The sequence below is a fragment of the Coturnix japonica genome, chromosome 3, assembly GCF_001577835.2.
Source record: "Coturnix japonica isolate 7356 chromosome 3, Coturnix japonica 2.1, whole genome shotgun sequence".
In the NCBI taxonomy this organism is placed as follows: Eukaryota; Metazoa; Chordata; class Aves; order Galliformes; family Phasianidae; genus Coturnix; species Coturnix japonica.
This window is the reverse complement of record NC_029518.1, coordinates 38,714,413-38,725,419: the sequence shown is the minus strand read 5'-3', so window position 1 is coordinate 38,725,419 and position 11,007 is coordinate 38,714,413. Positions and strand designations below refer to the sequence as shown.

Here is an 11,007-nt window from a genome sequence, read left to right as displayed (position 1 = left end):
CATGGATCATCCTTCAACTCAGGTTATCCTATGATTCTATGGCCTTGCCCAGCTAGCATCAGGGGATATGGTATATGTGACTTTTTGCTGTGACTGCACACGTGGTCATAACACTGCACCAGACAGCAGGATAAAAAAACAAACAAAAAACAACTTCTCAAAATCCAATTTTTGACAGCATTAATCACTGCAAGATTTCTTCTCACATATGGTTTCCTGAGGGACTTGGGCATACACAGAAGCCATCCTCTTTCCTCCCATTACCTTTCAGCTCACCCCCTCCTTCCCTTCTGTTCAGAGCTGGCTAATGCCTTGCCCCCAGGAGGTGCACTCCCTATACCTGAAGCTACTGCCTTTGGAAATGCTCATTAATCATTTTTCCCCAGGACCACTCTTTGTCCTCTGATGCTCTTTTCTTGTCTCCTTTGCTTATAATCCTCAAGGCCTTCACTTTCCCCTTTTGCAGCTTACAGAAGATCCCTCCTGCTCTGTCTGAAGGCCTTCTGCATCCCATTACCGACCATGTGAGCCTTCTAATCCCTTGTACTCAGTTTTCCAGTCACACAGGTGAAATGCAGATTGAGGCCTCCCAAGGCATCAGACTAAACATATCCTCTGACTTTCAGGTAACCTTCCACTAAGCAGCACTGTAAGACTCACTTGCAGATACTGTTAAGTTCAAAAGCACATTTTAATAGTAATAAAAATAATATTCTTTTCACTCTGCTGAAAACATGGAAGCTTTCCAGAAGCAAATCAGGCAGTCAGCCTCCCCTGTACGCCCACTCCTGCAGGCGTGCGTAGGGAACAAGTTCACTTTGTGACATGGAAGCCTGTCATTCCTCCAACCTCTCTCTCTTCTCTGATGCCCACATAGACACTTATATTCTTTTCCTGGATGCTTTGCCTCCTTCAGAACTTAACTGCACCTCCCATCTTGATCACAGGTGTCTGCATTCAAGGCGTAGCTCAAGAAGTAAAAAGAGCTTTTATTTCTTGGCCTTTATTATTATTATTATTTTAAGTAAGCCCACATTAACCTCCTAGGCTCTGGGTTAGTGAAAGGATGGTCAGCCTCTACACACCATAGTAAATTTCCTTTCAGTGACAAAATTACTCATTCAGTCTTTAGTGCCTTTTCTGATGAAGACTGTGGCAGCCAATTATTTCAAGAAATGCTACATTAAAAATTGGACCTCTTTCACTGGATTGTTTTATAGACCTGTGTACATCAATTTTGCATAGGCTATTTTGTTTTTAGAGCTAATTCCTAATCCTAACTCACATCATAGACACATATCTCTGTTTGGATTAATTAAGTTCTCAGAGAGTACCTTCTGCTCCATTACATTCTGTTACTGATTTATAAAAGAGGCCATGAAGGAATGCTCTTAACGGTAATGAGGAGAATGCTTTATCTCTTAGCGCCATTTCAGATTCCTATGCTAAAAAGAGAGAGGAGACCTGGACATTCCAGGGGACGAAGAGAAAATCTCTGTCAGACACATGGTATTCTAAAGAAGGAAATGTTCCCACTTCTCAGTTACCTGCCCAGATTGACTGTGGATGCTCCATTTCTGGAAGCACTCAAGACCAGGTTGGATGGGATTCTGATTTAGTGGTTGACAACCCTGTCCATGGCTCAGGGGATGAAACTAGAGGATCTTTAAGGTCCCCTCCAACCTAAGCCATTCTGTGATTCTATAATGCATTGTTTCAGCAGATGATCTACTTACTTCTCCATGACAAGCATCTTGGTCAGTTATTCTTCACCCATTAAAGCAACATCATGGAATAAGAGAGAGCCTACCAGGAGCAGGAAGTTACAAACAGAAAGAGTCTCTGATTTACACTGCTAATGACATGAGGCACCTTAACAGGACCTAAGCACTAAGGATCAAAGGAAGATGAAGCTTTCTACAAGTGAAGTGAAGGCCGGCACTAACACATGGAGATGCAAAGACCATGAAGATCTTCCAGGTAAGGAATGGTGGGAAAGCACCAAGGAAAAGCCCAAAGAGAAGTAAAATCTCTTGCAGAGACTAAAAGTTGCTCAGTCAGCATCACTGAGTAGGAAAAACCATCCAGGATTATTTTATACAAGCTAAATAAAAGTGCCCACACCAAAACAAAAAAGCAACCTCAATAACATGAGTAGCACAACATTTAGGATTTTCCTGAAACTATTGCACTTTGATGAGACAGAAATCCATCTTCTGCAGGAGAAGGCACTTGAACAAATGCAGAAAAGCTCAGTTACAACAATGGGACCGGTCCATTAAAATGGTCATATGAGCCAAGGTCCTGGTTCATAGGACTTTTCCTTCATCTTTATTTGAACTGTAACCCAAAGCAACCCCATCTCCATTCCCACCACGAATTTCCCATAAACAGGAAGCAGCAGTGAACTGATAAAGAATGATAGCTTCACAGCGCTGAGCAGGGGAATCCCAGGACACTTCTCTCACAGGCAGTCACTACTCTGCAAATGCCAGAGGGATGCAGACCTTGGGAGGACAGCTCGTATTTCCAGGCACTGAGGCCCTTATAAACAGGGCCACCTTTTCTCCCAGCATGACCTTCAGTGCCTGTTTGTCTGCCAACAGTTATTTTGACTTAGAAAATAAGACAAACAGAAAAGGGTAGTTATCACGTTCATTTTAAATGTTTTACTTAATCTCATCTAATTCAAATGTTGACTATGTTCTTTATGCAAAGTCTAGTAACTTTGGCAGACTGAAAGTATTTGCCTTTCGCCTATCTACAGCACCATCACACACAAAATATGCTGTTAAAAGTAGGTCCACTTCTTTCCAGAAATAAAGAGAAAGGAGCTGAACAGCCCACCGCATCCACTAAAGGATGGTGTATGTTGTCAAGAAGTCAGGACTTCTCCATTCTGTTTCCATATTATTTTTTTGTGCATGGGACTTAAGGGAAGTCGCCTCTGGTTTATATTACTGCCAAATTTGTATAAAATAGAGACAGATGTGCCTAGCTGCTACAGATCAGTGCCAGGAAAATCCTTCAGCATGCAAACTGGTATCTGCCATTCTTGAGAGATAATTAATGGGAGGTTGCGTGCCACGATCTAGTTGTTGCCTCTGTATTCACACTCAGGAATTGGAGTTCTTTCTATTTTTGGATTAAACACTTTTGGTAAACCTGAAAAAATCATTTTGCTCTGCTACATTTTCTTCCTACATTTTAAATTTCTCTTTAACAGCTTAATTTCAGTAATACATGCTGACAGACACACAAGCTGAAGCATACAGCATTTATCTTAGTACCTACAGAACAATAGAACTATAAGCTATTTTGCCTTAGCACTTCTCCACTAAAAACTCCTTGAGCCACTAAAGCCAAGGGAATTTCACTTTTGCTGAAGCCTTAATCTAACTGGATTCTTAAAAGGCCAGGCAGAGTTGGCCTGTCTCGAAGCATGAGGAAGACATGTATATATTCACCAGTAATTTAATTAACTAAAATTATTTTTCCATTAAGATGGATTTGGCAGGTACACACAGAATCAGATTAATTGGGTCTGATTGATTCATAATAGTTTCTAATCTGAGCCACCAGAAGAGAATAAAAGGAGCTGCTGCTTACATTTACACAGCGCTCCCTGGAGGCCAGATCTCCTTCCCAGCAACAGATAGGTACCACAACTCTGCTCATTCAGTAAACCTATCAGAGCCAGACCAAACATTCCACTTCTCTCCACAGCACGGAGAATGAGACCACCTCTGTGCTACAGAGCTGCCCAAAGATGATGGCCTTCACTCTGCAGGACCATTTTGTTGATACTGATTCTCATTACTTCTTCAGCTGAGTAAAGTCAACGCTGGACTCCATACTTGAAGAATACAGTTGATGTTCATTTGCTCCACATGACTTTATTTCTTGTCTAGCTATATCTCTGCATTTTAACCAGAACCTCTGAATTCCAAATAGCTAAACCTTTCTATGTAGGCCTAGGAACAGCCACTTGTAAGAAAGCTATCAACTAACCAGGGACTTGACAGCAAGGAACACATCCAGTAATCACCTGCAAACTAAAAATGCGTGCCCAAACAAACTGATAGATGGGGATTTGCTTCAAACATCCTGGACTGTACAAAGACCCATGTATGAAGCACCACATAGCAAACACAGTAACAGTAGATTTGCACACAGAAGTGCTGATGGGGGCAGGAAAGTAGGGAAGTTATTTGTTTTAAAAGGAAAATAAGCAGGCTATGGGAACAGAGAAAATGAAATCTCATAGGGCTCAAGCATTCTTTAAAAAAATCCGCAGGAACGGTTTAATAGCAATAAGGGTTGATTCACATAAAGAGTGATGCATTGAATGCATATCATTTTTGTTGTTACATCAAGAGTTTGGTCTACATGTATGTCCTCGTACACAGTCAAAGCCTGCAATGCAAATAAGCCCAAGTCAGACCACAAAATAGCTGTTTCAGTCTCTAACATAAAACATGTTAAAAACATGCTCCCTAAAAATTTCAGCAAATATTCTGAGTAAGCTGATTTAGATATCAATGTGAACTCTGACAATTAATTCCTTGAAAACAATGTTTCTATTTGTATCTTTCCAGACTGTGTTCTAAGCAGCAGCACCTCATGAAGAGAAAATGGGGAACAGGTTCTAAGCCAAAACACTTTGTAATTATAGATGCCCCTTCTGTGACATTTTCCTTATGCCGAAGTAGCAGATAGTGAGAGCTCAACATTTTCTTAAAGCCAGACTCTCTCCAAATTCAGACTTAGAAGCTTAGACACCTAATCCTATATTCTAATTATTTACAATTCCAGCATTTGGTAACAACATGGCAGTAAGATCCAGATTCCTACAGTTTATGTAATTAGTCACTTAAATTTAAGTAACTTACTAGTTAGGTATTTATTGGCTTCTCTTTCGGCACCTCTCAAAATCATACTATTTTTATTTAAGAATCCAAACATAGAATTAAGCTTCACATGATATTTAACAGTCATGCAAGTGCAACTGACCTGAGCTCTTACTACTTTTGAAACAGTAATGAAGTATCACAGATGTGATATCCTTTCACAAATGGTTTTTTTCATAGACAGGAAAACTTGTGTGAGAAAGACATCTTATTCCAAGTGGAGATGGTTCGAAAAAAGAAAAGAAGTACTGCTTCAAATGGATAACATGCAAAGACTGCACTAATGCAAGCTTTTATAAGGATATCACATTGGAAGACCACCAACAGTCACACGTGTCACTGAAGTTAGGGAAAAAATCAGCCAGACAGTTAATACATTAAAGACTTTCTTAGAAGACTAAGGAAAGCTACAATCACATAGCCAGAGATTTGATCATTATCATCTATAAAAGAAAAATATCAAAATTAAACATTAACTATCCTTCTGACAAACAGTTCTAAAAGAGAGTTTCCTCAACAACAAACTTGTGGACCAAGAGGTGGTACAGTACTAAAGTGGCTCACTTGGAAGATACAGTCCTTTGAGAGTACCACTGTACCACAGCAGCCTCCTCTTGTGGTTAGCAAGTCCTAAGTACCACTCTGCCTTAAGAATAGAAGGATGAAACATGGTACTGGCAGTTTCCTTGAGGTGGATATTCTCCACCTTCCAATAAGAAATCCTTGGCAAGTAATGATTCAGAGAACAATTTTCTATAGTGTATAAAATCACAATCAAAGCAATATCCTTTTTAGTTCTCAGTTAAAGCTCTAAAACAGTTCATTTAAATAGCTTGCTGATTTGGCTGCTGGGTTTGTTGTTTGTTTGTGTTTTTACATTTTCAGTTGAAAGTGAAGATGTACTTTTTCCAGCTTCTCTCATTTCATCTTCTGCATAAAGACAGTCAGGCCGTCACATTCCCTTTTCAAACTCTTCTTTTAAAACTTTGACAATAAGTATAAATTGTAATACTAAGAGGATGGGAATTTGCCATCCTGATGAAAACTTGCAGACTGTGAAAGTAACTAACAGATCTTGGCCAGAAAGTCAAGACTTCCAAACATGGCTTCAATAATAGCTCTAACAGAAGTTCCTTGTTTCAGTTGGGGTCTTTAGAAAAGAAAATGGTGTACTTGAAAGTGGCATGTTTTATGTAGTTGTCAACAGCTCTCTCTTCCGTTCTGTTGCTGTTTTGTATTAGAAAGAATGATTACTCAGGGAAAAGCTGAACTTTCAGAGCAAAAGAGGACACTAAATGCCTGTAGCCCACATAGGATGGGGAAATACTGTTTTGCACAGGGTAACTTTTCACTTTCTACAGTGAGAGGTGAACAGGTTCTTTTTACTGCTGACCTTATTTAATGCATTGACATCATGCCAGCATGGGGAGCTCCACATCTTCATGGGCTCCAAACAGCTCAGACAAGAATAAATTTGTGAAGGAGCAGAGGTATTTGTTTGGCTCCTCCCCACACAAAAGAGCAATTTCTGTTGCTAATTGGTCTGTTTAAATCTAGACTAAATCTAAGTTACTCAGTAGACTTAGTGAAGACTTCTGTTAGTGTTTGTGAATGCAGAATCTATCGCTCCCCACAAGTAAGCTAATAGGGGGAATGTAACAAACCAGACATAATACTTTAATCACATTTTTTCCATGTAGGTCTCCACCCTTCACAATGAATCTATGCTTCGTGTCTGAGTATTTCTTCCCAGGAACCCAGGTTGGTTGGTTGGTTGGCTTCCTGGCTGGCAACCCCAAAGCTGCGCTTAAAGGTCTTTATAAATTAATGTCAGTGCTTCATGTAATTGTTTTTTCAACCTGGTCAGGTTTCTGTGCACTCTAATTGTTCTATAGCAATGTGGTAAACACTTCCTGAAGACAATTTGTTAGGAAGTTTGGATTTTACATAACCCAGGAAATGAAGTCATCAGACCTGTGGGCTGCCTGTAATGATTCAGTCCCCTGGTTCCTGCAACAAGCAGGCACTTCAGACACAAAAATCCAGAGGCAATGACAAACTAATGGAAAGAAAAACTATGCATAATGGTTTCTCCATTCACTCTCTTCATATTCAGAAATTCAGAAAGTTATAATGAACTTCCACCAACCTCCAACCATTAATTTTTATCCTTTGTGCAACAAATATAAATAAAATTTGATCCCTCTCCTCCTCTTGTCTTCACTGCTTAGGGGAACAGAACGGGACACTATGTGTAGGAGGAGACTGAAGATCCTGTCAATACCCTTTCACTGAACCAGCACCGCTTTTCTTCGTTACTTCATATTTCCACTGATGACAAAATACACATTTCCATTTTTATTGAATTCCCTACTCTTGCATCATCAATCACTTCATCAGCACTCTGGAAAAACGCTGTATTGCTACAGCCAGTGCAGCATTCCCTGCAATGGCCTAAGGGCTCTGAAAAATTCACAGCTTCCTAGTTCAAAACAAATTCGGATTTAACAATCTTCAGAACCTGCTGCAGGCTTCATTTATTTCAGAAAACCTTCAAGGAAATTCAGGGAAGTACAAGATGCTTTCTGACTTAGATTCACCTGAATAATTGTTCCTTAGGAAAAGGGATAATAAGATCAAATCAAAGCACACTGATGTTTCTGGAAGCTGAAGCAAGAGGCGGCTGCTGGGATCCTCTAAATAAGTGCTCTTATGTGCACATCAGAATCATTTCAATATGCTTCATCACATTTTGAATCTCAGTCATTGCTCTGCTTCTATAGAAGTGATCAGAATTAGATTTACACTTTATGCCTATCCTGTAAATTCTAATCCATTTATAACCATAAAGCTACTTCTAAAAATAAATAAAAACACACAAATAGAAATCTTACACCCTGATGTAATCCTCTTTCTTAAAAAAATTTCACCCATTCTTATGAAATGTAAAACATGAATTCTCTTCCTTTGACTTGTTCTTCTGGGCCATGCCATTCTGCTCATGGAAGCTCACCTAGCCTTCACCACCATGCTGCCATACCTCAACACAGTCTTCCTAGTAAGTCTTCTAGCTACGTAAGAGGAACCAAAATATTAGTAAGCAGAACAACATTTCCTCCAGTAGTCACAGCAAACGCTACCGCATAGGAGGAGGAAAAGGAAAGACAAAAGACAAAATATAAAAGCACTACAGGAATTTCACATTGCAGATAAAGAAATAATCCTTGACTGCCTAACATCCTGGAAAATACTCTGCATTTAATGAAAATAAGATTTTACGTCAGGAAATCTGTTCAATCCGCATATGCTCAAGTGCCAAGGACAAATCACTACCTGTTTCTGAATCAACTGCCTTTGAGGATTGTTAATGGATTTGGGGGACTTTTGCAGGTCTAAGCTTTCTACTGAAGGAGAAGCAACTGCTGTGTGAGGCAGTCAACTCTTTTTTAGCCATAGACAAAGCAATTTAAACACTTCGTGACTTTTATTCTTGATGGGAGTGGGTGCACTTAGGTGTTTCCTCACTTATCAATCCAACATGTTGACAGAGGGTAAAATTGGTACAGTGCAAAGTGCTAGACATCATACCATTTTAGTAATGCCCTTCTCCCAGAATTATATCACAACTGCAAATGTGGATCTGCCACATTTGAAACATCTTGAAACACTGCTGCAAACATTACTAGGGCTTAGCACAAGATAGTATTTGCCTATGAACTTCAACTGACTCTAAACTCTGTGAAAATTTCCCTATCTCATATCTAGTAAGTTTCCTTTCTGGAAGAGATGGACAGAAAAATCTGAGTTGGAAAGGAGAAATCTGAATGATCAGATAGGCTAAATAATAATAATAATCCAAGTGGTAGCATGTGAATGAGAAGCATAAGGCAGGGTCTGAGGTGCATCTGGCACACCTGAATCCTGACCTGTCACAGTCAGGCTTTGCGTTGCCTGTCTCTATCAGGTTTGCGCACATCCATAAAAATCACATATAAAAGGAATGAGTGTATGACAAGTATTTTATTGGAGTTTCTTGGAAAACACCAATAAAAGCAAAGAACAGAAAAAAATAAATGGACCTAGCACATGTGGAGATAGAAAACAGGTAAGAAAAGATACAGCACCAATGGTAGCAGGATAAATAAGGAAAACAAGGAAATTTTGGTTCCTCCTATTACAGAAGGGAATTGTCTTTCAGGAGATGGCATTTAGTTTATGCTTAGCCTATTCTGATTAAACGTACATAGCCTCTTTCATTATTTTTAATATTTCAAAGCTACTAGCTACACTGCACAACTGACTTTATTTCTGTTCAGTCTTGCTCTCACTGAGGTTCTTTTCCTCAGAGGTCACTTGACCCTGAAGCCAATGATAAAATTTATCTACAAAAGAGGAGTGGAAATAAAAGTAGAAGTAAAAAGTCCTTCTGGAAAGCAACCTCCTGACAGCCTTGAATTTGATAGGAATACTCCTGGAAATGAAGCAGCCTGGCTTATCCTTCAATTACCTCCAATGCTGACATTTATTAACTCCCTAGCATAATAACAATTCTGTTGCATGTTTTTACATATTATACATGCACTCACGCTGCTAAGTTCCTTGCAGTTGGAAAATAGATTCAGAGCTTAAAATGGGTAAGAGAAGCAACAGTCATAAGTAAATCCCAAGGGAGAAATAAAAGGACTTAATAGCAAGCTATTATTAAACTCTATTTGATATATTAAAAAATCACAAGGAAGCCTGTCAAAAAGATTACCATGATCAAATAAATTACAAGGCAAAGCTGCCTGTCATGCCTTGCGAACTGGTACAGCAGAGACATGATTGGAAACACAATACCCAGAGGCCAGAACAAACCCAGGCTGGCACTGCCAAATGGCCTGTCCTGCTTCCAGCCCCTGCTTCCACCAGCCACTACCTCTGTGCCCTCCTGGTGACCAGGCTGGGGCTGGGAGTGCTGCACAACCTTGGCGCTCAGGCTGAAAGGCCCACTCCCACTTTGTTCCACCTCCTCCCAGCAAAACCATTCTTTTCCTCAAAGCTTCTCCTTATCTCCTGCCTACACACTCGCAGCATTTACATGTACTTTGCTACTTTGCAAAGTGCTCCTGGGATTACTTAGGTGCTGCACAAGCCCAAAGTTACTGTGCCTTAGAGCCCTGCAGTCCTGGCTTTATAGACATCAGCCTCCCACAGTGGAGAACTGTCATGAGATTGACTTCAAAATGTTCCCTTTAGAGCACAAGATGCTGAAGTTCCACACAACTCAAAAAGTTCTGTCAATGCAGAAGCCAACCCTTCCTCCAGAGGACTGTCAAGTGAAGCTCCCAACATTCTGTCCGCTGGAAGGCCAAAGACATATGCATGGCCTCTTTTCTCTCCATCATGCCCAGTCACCATGGGATTGCCCAGGCACAGGCTGTACTGCCAGGGTGACAAGAGTCATGGCTCCTTCTGTGATTTTCCGTATAAGCATGTCCCAGAGATACATGACTACAGGTTAAAGCAGTAACAGCATTGTTAGCTTAATGGCCTAACAGTGTAACAAGGTAGAGTTTGGAGGAAGAACCATAGAATTGAAGCAATATTTTCCAGATCAGTTGACAACCCTGGAGGAAACTGAAAAGAATTTGGGAACATGAAGGCATGTTCAGGTGTTAAGATTTTTTCCCAAGCTGCAAACAGCAAGCTGAGTATCTTAAACCCTAACAACTCTAGTCAAGAAAAAGCAGCCAGAAGCCTGTGCAGCTCCAGGGCATGCATGTTCTTCCACACCTTGCATTTAAGTTATTCTCCTTAAAAAACAAACATTTAGAGAACAAAGACTTTGCTCTGCTTCTGTTTCCAGCTATTTCTTGCTGTCCCCAATCTCTTAAGTTTTGCTGCAGTGTAAGGGACATTAAGAGTTTCTGTTTTGTTGGGTTCCTCCCCAACCCCCCCACCCCCCCGCTTCCCCCCACCTTTTTTTTTCAAATGGCTTGAAATCTTGATAACCTCTAACCTAGCTGTCAAATCTAGTATGCTTAAACAAGAAAACCCACTGACGTCAACAGAACTACTCACATGAATAGTTACAGCTCGATTTGGCCCTAAGGCT

The 11,007-nt window shown here is 40.2% G+C and overlaps 1 protein-coding gene across 1 annotated transcript in view; it reads right to left on the bottom strand.

The window, feature by feature from the left end:
* PDE10A (phosphodiesterase 10A) overlaps positions 1-11,007 on the bottom strand; it is a 333,680-nt gene that overhangs the window by 204,527 nt on the left and 118,146 nt on the right. The gene's annotated exons all lie outside the window — the stretch shown is intronic.